Source organism: Jaculus jaculus, chromosome 12, assembly GCF_020740685.1.
Source record: "Jaculus jaculus isolate mJacJac1 chromosome 12, mJacJac1.mat.Y.cur, whole genome shotgun sequence".
NCBI classification, from domain to species: Eukaryota; Metazoa; Chordata; class Mammalia; order Rodentia; family Dipodidae; genus Jaculus; species Jaculus jaculus.
In genome coordinates, this window is record NC_059113.1 from 51,773,704 (window position 1) to 51,789,743 (window position 16,040).

General features: G+C 43.4%; 2 pseudogenes; both read left to right on the forward strand.

Annotated features, from left to right (window-relative positions):
* Positions 1–1,279: 1,279 nt before the first annotated feature.
* LOC101596267 lies at positions 1,280–10,235 on the forward strand (annotated as a pseudogene).
* A 3,377-nt stretch (positions 10,236–13,612) lies between these two features.
* On the forward strand, positions 13,613–14,549 carry LOC101595980 (annotated as a pseudogene).
* The last annotated feature ends 1,491 nt before the right edge of the window (positions 14,550–16,040 follow it).

Here is a 16,040-nt window from a genome sequence, read left to right on the forward strand (position 1 = left end):
GGCCGTTACACTTATAAGCTCATAGCAGCTGTGATTTTTAACACAAGATTGATGCTGTCCACCTACTTCTTCACTTGCTAAAAATATATATGTTAAAAAAAAGAGTTTGTCCAGAAGTATCCTGTGGAGGTGGATAATGTGCCTAGAAGCCATAGATTGTTATTAGAAACAATTCAGGGCCAGGGATGGAATACCTTCCAGGGAATTGTTGCCTGTCAAACATTACAGGCTACTGCCAAGGCTCTTGGTTGCCCACCAGAACTAGTTAGAGCCTATTGATGAATTCCCCACATGCTTGGGCTGTAGGTCACTAAGAAATCAAGTTGGAGCTGAGCTGGGAGCTTCCTCTTTGTTGACTAGCTATCAGGATGCTGGAAAGACCTATGCAGCCTCTTGGGTGAGAAGTCATCAGTGGTGTTAACCAGCAGTGGATTCTGAGAGTTTTACAACTGGCCAGCAAGGCTAAATATGCCTACTGGTGTAATGGGAGCATGTCTGTTATGAGGAAGCCAACTGTTCTCTGATTAGGGATGGAATTCCTGCCTGGTACTGAAAATCCAAAGCTTGTAGCTTAGGAGGCCATAAGCCCTAGGGGGGAAGCTACTGCTGTTGTCTGGCTAAATGGACATATGCCTCCCAAACTGCCATCTAAACACTTATGTTTATGCCCGTATATTAATGCTACTCTCACTTCCGGTTAGAAAAGCTCTTTTTTCAGATGTCTATGACCACTGGGTAACTCAAAACACATCACAGTGCTGAGAAGAAATGACAGTGGCATGTTCAGCACTAAGTGAGGTATCTTTATCACACCCTCCAATGCACAGGGACCATGCACAAGAGGTGGCAGAAAGAATGTAAGAACCAAAGGAAGGACAGGAGTGCTTACAATAATGTCTTCCTGCATAATAGGAGGGGGGAAATGGTGCCATAAAATAGAAAAGAGAATGCCAGGTATGGTGGCACACACTTAATCCCAGCACTCAAGGGGCAGATGTAGAAGGAGTGCTATGAGTTCAAGGCCAGTCTGAGACTACATAGTAGATTCCAGGTTAGCCTGAGCTATAGCAAGACTCTACCTCAAATAAACAAACAAACAGAAGAAAGAATAGCTGGAAAGAAGGAATTCAGTACAGGGGAGATTAGGGAGAGGTAAAAGGATGGATGGTGAGAGGGGATTATGATGATTGCATTTTGTTTATATTTATGGAAGTTTTCAATGAATAAGTTAAAAAAAAAAGATTGAGCTTTTCAGAGCTTCACCATCAAAAGGGGCAGGATGAGTGATATCCCAGACCTCCTGGAGAAGCTAATGGTAGCTAGTGGTTGTTGGAAGTGGGTGAGTCAGATTCATCAGTGGTGTGGCCATTGGTAAACTGCCCATTCCACAGTAAATAACCTTCCACCTTTTTCATGCAAGCAATCCTAACTTACCTCAATGGGTTAAAAAAAAAAAAAAAGGCATGAAGGGTTGGAGACATGACTTAATGGTTAAGGCACTTGCCTGAAAAGCCAAAGGACTCAGGTTTGATTCCCCAGGACCCACGTAAGCCAGATGCACAAGGTGGTGCATGCCTTTGGAGTTCATTTGCAGTGGCTGGAGGCCCTGGTGTGCCCATTCCCTCCCTCTCTCCCTCCCTCCCTCTCTCTCTCTCTCAAATAAATAATTAAAAATAAAATAAAAAGGCATGAAAGTAACATGGAAATAAATGGGGACTCAGAGGGTTAGTGGGAGAGGTGGAGGATAAAAGAGGGGAGAAGGGTCAAAATACATTATCTATATGTATCAAAATGTCAAAAATGTAAACTGAAAAAAGACCTCTCAGAATTATCATGCTCCCAGCTAAGAATCTTGGAGAGAATATTTACGCCCACACAACTAGAACACACAAAGATATTGTGTCATATGAAATGCATACTCATGTTTGCTACAAGAGCCAGGTTATGGACTCAGCCTAGGTGCACTTCATCAGATGAATAAATAAAAAGAACTGTGGTATATGTCTGCAATGGAGTATTATTCAGTGACAAACAAGAATGGAATTGTGCAACTGGCAGGAAAAAGTATGGACTACATGCTATTAAATTAAAAGAAATTATCCAATTACATAAGAAATCTTTATATGTATGTGTATTTATGTGGGACTAAGAGTGTGGGGATGTCAGGAAACTAGAAGGGCCCATGAGGAGTGGGAAAAGAGGCTTAAATGTGGATGAGTAGTGAAAATAATAGAACTTATATGATGGGAAAATCAAAGGGGATTCTTGGGATAAGAAGGAGGAAGAAGAGATATAGGGTAGGGAGAAGGGGGAGGTCAACCAAAACTATGTATAATGAAAAGTTTTTTAAAAAGTTATTACATTAAAAGGAAATATTTAATAAGAGATATTCTTTTTTTATTTTTGAGAGAGAGAGAGAGAGAGAGAGAGAGAATTGGTACCAGATCCTCAGCCACTGAAATTGAACTCCAGACGTTTGTGCCACCTAGTGGGCACCTTACACTTGTGTGACCTTACACTTGCCTCACCTTTGTGCACCTGGCTTACTTGGGATCTGAAGAGTCAAACATGGGTCCTTATGCTTTACAGGCAAGCACCTTAACCACTAAGCCATCTCTCCAGCACTAAAGATATTCTTTAACAAATGGGCAAGCAGGTCCAACCCAGGAGCAGATACAGAGTATACAAGGGGAAGATAACAAAGAACAAAGAGGTTCAAAATCACATAGATTTCCTATAAATCAGCAAGTAAGCAGCGACAACACAACATGGCCACAGGGTCACAATACGAGTTTCACAGAAAAATAGCTGATAATACATAGATTCTGAATCTTGTCAGTAATAAAAAAAAAGTCTATTAAAACTACAACCAGATACCATTTCACACCTAGAATCCTGGAAGAATTACAGTGCCACAGGACAAGTGGTACTTAAAGCTTTGGTGCAATAAGCCACTTCAAGAGCAATTTCTTGTAATTGTAATTTTGTGAGAAAAATCAACAAATTACTGATAGAGATGCACTCTGGAATACAAAGTACTTTTTAAATTATACTTGTTTATAAGATTATGTGATATGAGAAAATAGCTGAAATGATTTCCAGAGTAACAACTGGATCGCTCTTTGTAGCACAGACAGCAATTAAGCTCAGGAGTCATGTAGCTGTGTCTTGAACATAACAAGAAGTGTCCATGCAGTTCTAGGTGTTAGGGAGAAAAACACACAATAATGTAGGGTTGCACTCTAAACCATCACGTGGTGCCTGTTATATGCCAATTTCCACATCTGAGGAAAGGCACAAGAAGGAACACCCAATGTGCCTCTTAATATACAGAGACTGGAATTCAGTCTAGGTACCTTGAACCTATTACAAAATAATAAAAACAGTGTTGGGTATATCAAGGTTTTCCTAAGGTACATTCCTCAGCATTAGGGAGAGATAAAGGAAGTAAGGGAGAGAGTCAGGGAGAAGGGGAGGGATGGATGGGAGGACTGGGAGAAAGGGAGGGATGGATGGGAGGACTATTTACCCTCTGTTTCTCTCCATTGATCATCACAATGGATTCATAGGACTAGGCTGCCTTCCCCTTCTCCCATCACTGCTCCATGTGCCATGCCTCTGGAGCTGTGTGCTCTGACCAACAGAAATATTTCCTAGGATGGAGAGATAACTTCATGGTTAAGGCACTTGCCAGCAAAGCTGAAGAACTCATGTTCAATTCTCCAGGTCCCATGTTAGCCAGACACAGTGATGCAAGCATGCAATGTCACACATGCACACGAGGGGGCATATATATCTGGAGTTTGTTTGCAGTGACTGAAGGCCCTGGCATGCCAATTGTCTCTCTCTCTCTTTCACAAAATAAAATAAAAAGAATTAGAAAGAGATTTCCCCATGGACAATAGCTTTCTTCTCCCATAAAGGAGGACAACTGTTTGGATAAAGATGTTGGAGTCCTGCACTTCCCTGCTAGACTGCAAGCATCTCCCAAAACAATGGCAAAAAAGATGTTCACAGCTGGGCATGGTGGCACATGCCTTTAATCCCAGCACTTGGGAGGCAGAGGTAGGAGGATCGCCATGAGTTCAAGGCCACCATGAGACTACATAATGAATTCCAGGTCAGCCTGAGCTAGAGTGAGACCCTACCTTGAAAAACCAAAAAAAAAAAAAAAGATGTTCACCATCAGCAATGGCCAGAGTAATGCAATCCAGCAGCACATCAACATGCTACTTATGCTCATTAATTGGGAAAACTTCCAAGTCTGACTATATCAACTGCTGAAGATAATACAGATCAATAGAATACGTTACAAGTTACTACTCTGTAAAAACTGAGGTAACAATTTTAGAATGTGGTTTAGGTCTAAGTGAGAAAATGCAGCAGCCAAACACCCTTACATGTGCTGACTTTACTTTAGTCCATGGCCCTGAGAACCTTTTAGACCTATATCCTAGAAGCAGAAACACATACACACACACACACACACACACACACACACTTTACACAATACTCCAAATCAGAAAAGTCACAACCCAATCACTGAGAAACTGCATTAATCCATTGCAATGTATGCATAAATAGCACACTATACATATACTCAAAATGCACCAGAGACATCAGAGATGAAGATTACATGAAAATGAGTACTTCTTGATCAGTATCTCCCGGGAAAGTATTTGAACCAACACCTTGCCCAGTAATCACTCGTGAGGTACTCTGACCTGGAAATAAGGAAGCAGGGATATTCAATGTGGGTTGCAATCTCTAAACCAGGAGACAGATCAGGGAATAAGTGGTGCCTGTTACAAGTTAAGTCTTCTAGCGCCCTCTACTGGCAGCATGAAAAGAGGCCAGCTGTGGTATTACATGGTAGGGGAGAAAAGGATGAAGTTTGGAGGCTAAGCGACCTTCAGGCTCAAACAGGCATTAGAAGTCAAACAAGAGAGTATTATTAAACAGAGTAAACAAGGCAAGCCGAAGGGGACACTTAAAACAAATTAACTTCGCTGCGGCGCATGGCGGCTGTGGAGCTGGACCATCCTGCTTAGGAGGCACCAACACCTTCACGCCCAAGTACTGAACGTGTCGGTGCCCCCGGCTTTTCTGCCTTTCCCTATTCAGGGCAACCCACATGCACGCCGCCACCAGAGTGCATCCCTTAGAAGGGAAAAGCAACGCAGTCTCAAGGAAGCCGAAGAGGGAGGAGGGCGGGGGGGGGGGGTGCGGAGAGAGAAGAAGAAAGTCCTGAATAGGTCCTCTGTAGCTAATGGAGACAGGAAGACCTCAGAGGAACCTGAGCACAGTGTGCCAGCCCAGGCGGAGCAGCTGGCTGGGGAGCTGGCCTGGTGCGTGGAGCAGCTGGAGCCGGCCTCGAGATGCAGAAACCCATCCGCAAGCAGAAAGAGCAGGCTTTAGGGACACTCTGAATCCTGTGCAGTGAAAGAATCCCTTTGCCTGGGAGAAGACAGCTGATGTGCTCTGTTTGGGGACTACAGGGCTCAGATGGAGGCCCAGTGGTAGGAAGCCCTTTGGGCTTTAAGGGCTGCTACCCACGCAGCCCATGTACAGCCTATAGGGGAGGCCACCAGAAAGAAGAGCCAAAGGGTCTGCAGACCTCGTCCAGCAGGAGGAACCAAGGCCACTCTGGACAAAACTAATGAATTGATACTTTTTTTTTTTTTTGGTTTTTCGAGGTAGGGTCTCACTCTAGCTCAGGCTGACTTGGAGTTCACGATGTAGTCTCAGGGTGACCTCAAACTTTCGGTGATACTCCTACTTCTGCCTTGCAAGTGCTGGGATTAAAGGTATGTGCCACCACGCCTGGCTTGATTCCATTTCTTTTAATCTCTCCCCATGTTCTGGAATACTCTTCCTCCCCAGGATGATGTGAAGATTTGTTTTGAATGCAGGGCTTTTCCAGGAATTTGCTTCAGCAGCAGTGGGGTTACTTCATCCCTAACTGGTCTTTGGACCTGGAGCTATTGGGCAGGTGTGAAAATGACATATCAGCCCAAGATCTCAGATCTCATTTGTAATTTTTTTTTAATATGAATTGTTCTGTCAGAAGAGAGGTGCATTTTGAAAACCTTCTATTGATAAGCTTAAGTAAATGTTCACTGGGAAGACTATTACACTCAGCCTCAGGATTGGGTAGCTTTTGGTGATAATGATTTGTGGGAAAGCTATGCAGTTATACCTTGCCCCGACCAGCAGGGAGTTGAACAAGGACCTGAGAGGAAGTTGACCTTGAGTGGGAAAAGGCAAACAGACACAAGAAGGAAACCATGCTAGGTGTTTGTAAAGGCCTCTAGATTTTTATTTTTACATGTACGTTTATATAAGGTTGTAGGGGGAAAGGGACGTAATCAGGCCAAAGATCACAGAGTTACTGGTTAAGCCGCAATGCCTTTGTTTCTTCATCAGCTACTGGCAGCATGGGGGAGTAATCAGCCAAGCGTATGATCCCTTTGTTTCTGGTGGTTGAATATTAGGTGAGGAAGTAGAGACTTAACTTGCTATATGGCAGTTTCTGTTAACATGGCTGAGGTTTGGTTCATAGCTCCCAACAATACCCGGTCTCATTTCTGAAAGAATATCCTGCCCAGTGGTCCAATGCTTCATGTGTCATACCCTAATAAGTTTTTTTAAAAAAAATAAAATGGATAATGAGTAAAAAAAATGAACTTGTAAATGAAATGAAAAACAAAGACACAATAGTCACTCTGCAGAAAGTAAGTACATTTCAAACAAGCGCAAATGAGGGTGTCTACATATGCCCAGCACACACTGCATGCATGTACAGAAGTCACTCACAAAGTCTACTAACATGCAAATTTTCTGTGTTAGGTAACAGAAGTAATTCAGAAATTTAACCACCTTTTGCCCATTAATCTATATATCCAATGAAACTCCTATCAAATTCCAAAGGTTTTCTTTTTAATTCCCACAAACTCTACTAACATGATTCTATATCTTCTGTTGGGGCTTCTTTAACAGGCTGGCATAATAAGTTGTGTAATATATTAAGTCGTATAATATTTTATTCTGGGGCATTGTCCTACACACTGTAGGACATCTAGCACTATGATATTCTGTGGCACCCATGTCAACTTCTATGTCAACCTGGAGAATATCTCTCTCTTTCTCTCTCTCTCTACACACTCATAAATAAATACATACATACATACATACATACATACATACATACATACATACAGCAGCAGCGGGAGTGGTTTGGCATGCTTATCACCCAAACCTGTAAGAGGCTGAGGCGGGAAGACAGAGTTCCAGGACAGCATAGAGTACATAAGGTGAAACTATCAAAAAATTGGAAAAATATCCATTATTTCTTTTCCTGAGTATACACCTGGCTAACTATTACACATGTGTCCTAGGGACAGGTATATATAGTCATACTAGCATTGGGAACAACATGAAAACTATCAAAACACCACAAATGCCTGTGAACGGAAGAGTGGATTAATCCACACCACAGAATAAGTATACAGCATACTGTATATGCACTGAAAAGAAATGAATTACAGCCAATCAATGGAGGAATTCTATCCAGAATAACACTAAGTGCAGAAGTTAATATGCAAATATTCCACATAACTTGATACCTCTTTTAAAACTTACGCATTACTCAAGTAATCTCATGTCTATCCAAGCCTGGTACAGGCCTGTGATCCCAGCTACTCAGGAGGCTGAGGCATGACCATGGCAAGTTCAAACCCTAACTTTACTACTGAACAACTTGAAGTCTAGTGTGCATAACTAGTGAGACTGTCTCAAAATAAAAAAGTAAAAACATGGCTGAGACTATAGCTATCCTGCAGGACAATCCTTAATATTAGGGGGAAGGCTGGAAAAAGAAAATGGGAGGAAGTGGGGGAGGATTTACATTCCGTGTGAAAACATATGCCTGGCATCCTAGAGAGGCAGAGTAGCAGGATCACATGACTAAGACCAGTTTCCCACCTTAAGAAATTTTTCACTAGTGGTCCACATCTGAAATTTCAGCATTTAGGAAGTGCAGAAAGGAGGCTCCTAAATTCAACCTGAGCTGGGGCATGAATCAAATTCAATATTAGACTGGACTACACAGGACACAATGAAAGAAAGAAGGGGAGGCCAAGAGTGGTCTTGGTGGTGTGTGCTGATAAGCCCAATACTCCAGAGCTTAGACAGGAGGACACAAAGGTCCAGGGAAGGCCAATACACACACAAAGAGGCTCACTAAAATAAGTAAAAAGTCTAGGATGGTAATAGAGCTGCTCAGTCTGTCACCTCAGTTTTGGTTAACCTGTCTGGATAGGGAACTTCCCCATTCCCACTTCAGCAACCCATGTGTGTTCCTCATGATGCTGTGTGCTCTGTCACAAAGGACAGAACTTCTCCCCCACACCTGAGAACTATTCCTTCCTTAAGAGTTTAAGAGAAGCTGTGCTCATCCACTATAAATTCTAAATAAGCTCTCAAAAAAAAAAAAAAAAAGAGAAGAAATGTTCAATGTCATTAATGACCATGGGAATTCATGCCAACACCACAAATGCATGCTACTTAAACTCATTATCAAGTTCTGGAAAGAGTAAAAAGCACCACAAGCCTCCATTAGTTTCCATTGTTTCCATTAGTGAAAACAGAAACACTTTAGAAAATGTTTAAACCTGTATCATGAAGAGCAAAAGTCACATACTCTCTGATTCACTAATTCTGCTCTGAAATATATCCCTAGGAAACTGTTCTGCATGTATCCTAGGGAAACATACATGTGATATCAGTATGGCATAGTAACAAAAATCTGAAAACCTAGCTGGGCATAGTGACACGCGCTGTTAATCCCAGCACTGGGAGGCAGAGGTAGGAGGATCGCTGTGAGTTCAAGGCCACCCTGAGACTACATTGTGAATTCCAGGTCAGCCTGAGCTAGAGTGAGACCCTACCTTGAAAAACAAACAAAAGAATCTGAAAACTCCAAAAATAACTATTGTAGCAGTTATCATCATATTGCTGGGACAAAACACTCAAGCACCTCCCAAAGGCTCCATAAACTGCCCAAACAGCATCACAGCTGGGGATTATGTGTGAGGCATACTCATAGACACACAGGCTATGGGGGATATTCACATTCAAACTACCAAACTCCTCCCCTGTTCCCTATAGATTCATGGCCAGCTCATGATGGAAAATGCATTCAGTACAACTTTAAAAGTCTCCACAGTCTTTACCAACACTGTTCAAAAGTCCAGTCCTGGGCCTTTCAACCTTGTCCATGGATTGGAGTGGTCTGTGGTATTGGACAACTTTCCTAATCACCTACACTCCATGTTTCAGCTCAATGCAACCATTACATCCCTCAACAGCAAAAGTAGCTTAGCCTAGGCGTAAGCTGAGGGTATATACCAAATCAAGTACTAGAAGTTGATTTACAAAGACTGTATGGACCTGATTGCGAAGCTACCATGTGTTGCAGCAATGATCGACTAGAATCTTTACCAGAAAAGCAGCAGTATTGGGGCCATGTGAACTGGTTCTACAATTTCACCAACATGATAGATTATACAGATGCCTAGTTCACTGAGCTCATGCATTTGTACCTCACCGTCCACAGTGACAATGGTGACAATGAGGGTGGCAATGTAAGTGTCCAAACCAGCCACTTGGTGTGCAGTGCCCTTTCAGATCCTCACCTGTCCTTTGCAGCAGCTATGAATGGGCTAGGAGGGCTTCTGTATGGACTTTCAAATCAGGAAGTACTTGTCTTGGTAACACAACCACAGAAGGAAGTTGGCAAAGATGTGTCAGACGAAAAGTTATGAGACTACATCTGGAATACACTCAACTCAGGTCGGATTGTCCCAGGCTATGGCCATGTAATACTAAGGAAGACAGATCCACAGTATCATGTCAGTAGGAGTTTTCTCTGAAACACCTGCCTAATGACCCCTGTTTAAGCTGGTTACTCAACTTTACAAGATTGTGCCCAATATCCTATTAGAGCAAAGCAGGCTAAGAATCCTTGGCCCAATATAGACATTCACAGTGGAGTACTGCTCTAGTGCAATGGCATGATGGAGATGAATTACTACATAGTCTTGTTTGGGGTGTCCTGGGCACTGGGTGTGCTGACACAACTCATCTGGAGCCAAGCCCTGGGCTTCTCTCTTGAAAGGCCCAAGTCCCTGGGCACAGATGGTCTAATGAAGTTTATGGACTCTAAGTTAGGGTAAAATAGAGTCTTGGGAGGACAGTGACTACAAGAAAAGGAGGAAATTTAAAAACAAAGTATAATTTTTTAAAAAGCTCTTCCCCCTCTTTTGCTTATTTTATTTATTTTCAAGGTAGGGTCTCGCTGTAGCCTAGGATGACTTGGAATTCACTCTGTACTCAGGATGGCCTTGAACTCAAGGCAATCTTCCTACCTCTGCTTTTCAAGTGCTGGGATTAAAGGCATGCACCACCACACCTGGCTTAGCCTTTTAAAAAATATTTTTAGTTATTCATTTGAGAAAGAGAATGGGCATACCAGGGCCTGTAGCCACTGTAAACAAACTGCAGATGCATGCGCCACCTTGTGCATCTGACTTACATGGCTACTGAGGAATCAAACCTGGGTCCTTAGACTTAACAGGCAAGGACCTTAACTGCTAAGCTATCCTTCCAGCCCAAGCATACTTTTTTTGTTAAAAAACCACAAAACAAAAAATAAGTACAGTCTCATTTGATACTCAAGGTAGTCTCTTAACTGTGAGCCCTTAATATCAAAATACAACTTACACACTTCCAACACATAATGACACAGACTCAACATTCCCATTCCAAGGAGAAGAAATAAGGGCATATCAAGGAAAGACTGGATCAATGCAAGAAAGAAAACCAGCAGAGAAAGCATTAAATCCTACAGCTCCATATCCAGCACTTGGGACTTGTGATGGAATCCTCTGGGCTCCAAAAGGCTTAAGAAATCTTGCCCCTCCAGCTATGCCACTTGCTTCCCAGACAGAATATACCCTATCAGCTTTCCTTGGCAGCTATCCTGGTATCTCCAAAATATTGGGGTCTCAACCACAACCCACAGTTCATCTTCATAGCTTCCATTCAGAGACTCAATCCTGTCCCACACTGCCTAGCCTTAGCACATCAATGGAACTTCATGGCCCTCTATTTCTAGTATCTTCTTGCTTCTAAAGCCAGTATAAGTAGGCAATACTGTCAAATTTGTTAATCCAGGGTAGATGAAGGCCAACCCAGAGGATTAGGAACACCCTTCAGCATACTTCCCCTAAGCCCCCTCCTTTCAAAGCAATCAGCAGAGAAGCTGTCTATCCTCAATGGTGGTTGTTGCAGTCAGGTTTCCATTGCTGGTAGAAATCACCCAAACAAGAGCAGTGTTTGGTAACAAAAGAGGTTTATGTTGGCTTACAGGCTCAATGAAGAAGCACCATGATGACAGGGAAACAATGGCATGAGCAGAAGGTGGACATCACCCCCTGGCCAACATCAGGTGGACAATAGAAACAGGACAGTATGCCAAGCACTGACATGGGGAAACTGTAGATACTACCCATAAGCCTGCCCCTAACAATACACTGCCTCCAGGAGGCTTTAACTTCCAACTGCCATCAGCTGGGGAGACTAGCATTTGGAACACCTAAGTTTATGGGGGACACCTGACTCAACCACCACAGTGGTCATCTCTTAAAAACAGCGGCTGAGCCAGGCGTGGTGGCGCACGCCTTTAATCCCAGCACTTGGGAGGCAGAGGTAGGAGGATCACCATGAGTTCGAGGCCACTCTGAGACTACATAGTGAATTCCAAGTCAGCCTGGGCTAGAATGAGACTCTACCTTGAAAAACCAAAAAAAAAAAAACAAAAAAAAAAAAACCCAGCAGCTGAAGTAACTGCAGTCTTGGGCCCTGGGTACTGACCCATTCACATTTCTTCCTATGTAAACTATATTTTTAAACCTATCTGCTCTGTATTTTCCCCTACCAAACACACCAGTCCATTATTTTCAAATTCAAAATTTGTTCAATATTACCTTCATGTTGCTGGTATAAAACACCCAAACCAAAAGCAGTTCATGGAAGGAAAGGGTTTATTTTTGGATTACAGTCTTGAGTGGAAGCTCCATAATGGCAGGGAAGAGATGTCATGAGTAGAGGCTGGAGATCCCCTCTTCCAAAGCAGGTGGAAACAGCAGCAAGAAACTGAGCCAATTCTAGCAAGGTATTCAACCCCAACAATAAGGCCCTGCCTCCCAAACTGCCATCAGCTGGAAATCAAGCATTTTTAATATTTTATTTTTATTCATTAGAGAGAGTGAGAATGGGTATACTAAGGCTTTCTGTCAGTGCAAACAAACTCAAGACACATGTTTCACCATATGCATGTGGTTTACATGGGTTTTGGGGACTCAAACCTGGGTCCTTAGGCTTTGTAGGCAACCACCAAGCCATCTCTCCAGCCCAAGAAATTTCATTCATTTTAAATTTAATTTTTTTTATGAGAGAGAATTGGCATGCCAATTACAGCCACTGCAATCAAATGCCATATGTGTGTGCCACCTTGTGTGCATGTACAACCTTGTGTTCATGCATTACCTTGTGTGTCTAGCATATGCAGGACCTACAGAGTAGAACATGGGTCCTTAGGCTTTGCAGGTAAGTGCCTTAGCCACTATGCCATTACTCTATTCCCTGACAAAGTTCTTTGTTCCTCTCTGAAACCTCATAAGCCTCTACAGTCGCATCTCTCTCTGCAGTTTGATCTTTCAGTCCCCCACCAGAATGGCCCACTGGGCTCTGTAATAGCATTGCAAAGCTTCTATAGTTGAAAATCACAATTCCTGTCATAAACCAGTTCCAAAAGACTAAAAACCACATGGTCAGGCTTATCACAGCAATAGTCCCACTTCTTGCTACCAATTTTCTGTAACAGTTATTGCTGGGAAATACCTCACCAGAAGCACCTTATGGAAGGAAAGGGTTTACTTTCAGCTTAGAATTTTGAGAGGAAGTTTTATTATGGTAAGGAAAGCATGGCAGGAGCAGACAACATGGTGCCACATCTCCACAGCAGCAGAAAAGAAGCTGACAGGGCTGGATAGATGGCTTACTGTGAAGCCTAAAGACCCCAGTTCAAGGCTCGATTCCCCAGGACCCACGTTAGCCAGATGCACAAGGGGGCACATGCATCTGGAGTTCATTTGTAGTAGCTGGAGGCCCTGGCACACCCATTCCCTCTCTCTTCTCTCTCTACCTCTTTCTTTCTCTCTCTGCCACTATCAAATAAATAAATAAATAATAAAGAAAAAAATTTAAAAAAGAAAAGAAGCTGACAGAGTGTGCTACCTCAGTGGGTAAGCAAGACTGAGGTATAACAGTACAAGTCCTGACCCCAGTGACACGCCTCATACAGCAAGGCTCTACCTCCCAAAGGCTCCCCACACCTCCCAAGCAGCACCACCAGTTGGGGTTATGTATGAGATGTACTCTAAAACACATGGGGCCAGGGGGACATTTCATGTTCAAATCACAATATCCATGGACAGAAGACATCATTAACCCACAGCAGAATGTATGTACAATATCACACTGTATGTGCATGAAAACAAATACATTACAACCTCTCGCGATCTCCAAGGCCACTTACATATTACCCACAATTCCCTTTTATTTCTCTCTTCTCCTGCCAAGCAAGAAGCTGAAAGGAAAGAAGACCAAGGGGAAGAAGATGGCCCTGGCTCCTGCTTTCGTAAAGAAGCAGGAAGCCAAATAGGTCATAAATCCTCTGTCTGAGAAAAGGCTCAAGAACTTGGGCATTAGACAGGACATTCAGCCCAAAAGGGACCTCACCTGCTTTGTCAAATGGCCCCATTACATCCAGCTGCAGTGGCAAAGGGCTATCCTGTATAAGGGCTGAAAGTGCTTCCTGCAATCAACCAGTTCATCCAGGCTTTGGACTGCCAAACAGCTGCCCAGCTGCTGAAGCTCGCCCACAAGTACGGGCCAGAGACTAAGCAGGAGAAGAAGCAGAGGCTGTTGGTCCAGGCTGAGAAAAAAGCTGCTGGCAAAAGGGACATCCTGACTAAGCGAACCCCGTCCTTTGAGCGGGGTCAACACCATCACAACTTTGGTGGAGAACAAGAAGGTTCAGCTGGTGGTGATTGCACATGATGTGGATCCCATTGAGCTGGTAGTGTTCCTGCCTGCCTTGTGTCGCAAGATGGGGGTCCCATACTGCATCATCAAGGGGAAGGCCAGGCAAGGGCAGCTGGTCCACAGGAAGACATGCACAACCGTTGCCTTCACACAGGTCACCTTGGAAGACAAAGGAGCCCTGGCTAAACTGGTGGAAGCTATCAGAACCAACTACAATGACAGATACGACGAGATTCATTGCCACTGGGGAGGCAATGTCCTGGGTCCAAAGTCTGTGGCTTGCATTGCCAAGCTGGAAAAGGCAAAGGCCAAAGAACTGGCCACCAAACTGGGCTGAGTGTACACCACTGTACATACAGATAATAATAAACACTGTCCTTTACCCTGAAAAAAAAACATTACAACATACATCAAGAATGGTAATCCTATGAAAGATGACCTTATGTGAATGAGTACATATGTAAATAATCCATACAGCTTGATACTCCATTGAAAAAGTAAAAGCCCCTGCTAAAACTAAAAATCATTGGGGTGGAGATAGCTCAGCAGGTAAAAGCGCTTGTCCTGTAAACAAGCCTCAGCATCCACATAGACACACAGGCATGGCCAAGAATGCTTATAGCCAAACCTGAGGGATGTAGTAAGAGAGGCACTGGGGTTAGGTGGTCAGTAGTCTGACTGAAAAGTAGCAGCTTCAGGTTTAGTGAGAGACAAGCAAGAATAGTGGAAGAGTGGGCTGGAGAGATAGCTTAGTGGTTAAGATGCTTTCCTGCAAAGTCTAATGACCAGAGTTCAATTCCCCAGTGCCCACATAAGCCAGATGCACAAGGTGGTTCATGCATCTGGAGTTTGTTTGCAGTGGCTGAAGGCCCTGGCATGCCCATTCTTTTTCTCGTTTTCCTTCAAATAAATAAAAGAATTAAAAAATAATAATAATGGAAGAGTGATACAGAAGGGCACCCAATGTCCTCTGGCATCCCACATGCACACAGGGTACATGCAGCTGCATACACAGGTGAACACACCACACCACAACACACACACACACTCTCTCTCTCTCTCTCTCTCTCTCTCTCTCTCTCTCTCACACACACACACACACACACACACACACACACACACACGAACAAAAAGAAATTATATCTGTTTTTAGAAAATATTATGGTACAGTCCTGTAATCCCAGCTATTGAGCAGGGTGGGGTAGGAGGATTTCAAGTTCAATACTTAGATACAGAAGGACTGACTTAAAGGTCAGTTTGGGTAATTTAGTGAGACCCTATTGCAAATGAAGAAGTAAAAAGAGGGCTAATGTTCTAGACAGCTTCATGTTGCTGGGATGTACATCCAAACCAGACAGTTCATAGGAGGAAGAGTTTAGTTCAGCTTGTAGATACAAGGGAAATTCCCATCAATGCTGGAAGAAGCTGGCTCCTATTCACAGATCCCAGCAGAGAGAGACACCTCCAAGCAGCCAGCATCACAAGCAACATAAATGGACAACAAAACAGCAGGGATCCAGGCAGAGCTTGGATTGCTCTGCATACCTTTGGCTTGGCCTTCAGATCTGTCCCCAATAATACTTTAGGGCTATACTCCAAGACCTGCCCACCAATGACATTTCCTCCAACAAGGCAGTTGGGAGAGACTGGGGACATACAATCAAACTACCACACCTCGGGACATTGATTTTTCCCTAGATGCAATCTCTGTTACCAAAGGAAAAAAGAGAAAATAGTTTTTAGAGTCTGTGGTAAGGCAAGCCTGCAGTCCTAGGGCTGAGTCAGGAGGATAGCAAGTATGAGGCCAAGGTGTGCACGCACATGCATACACACACTCCAGTGCAGACTTGGGATGGAATAGGACTCTGCCA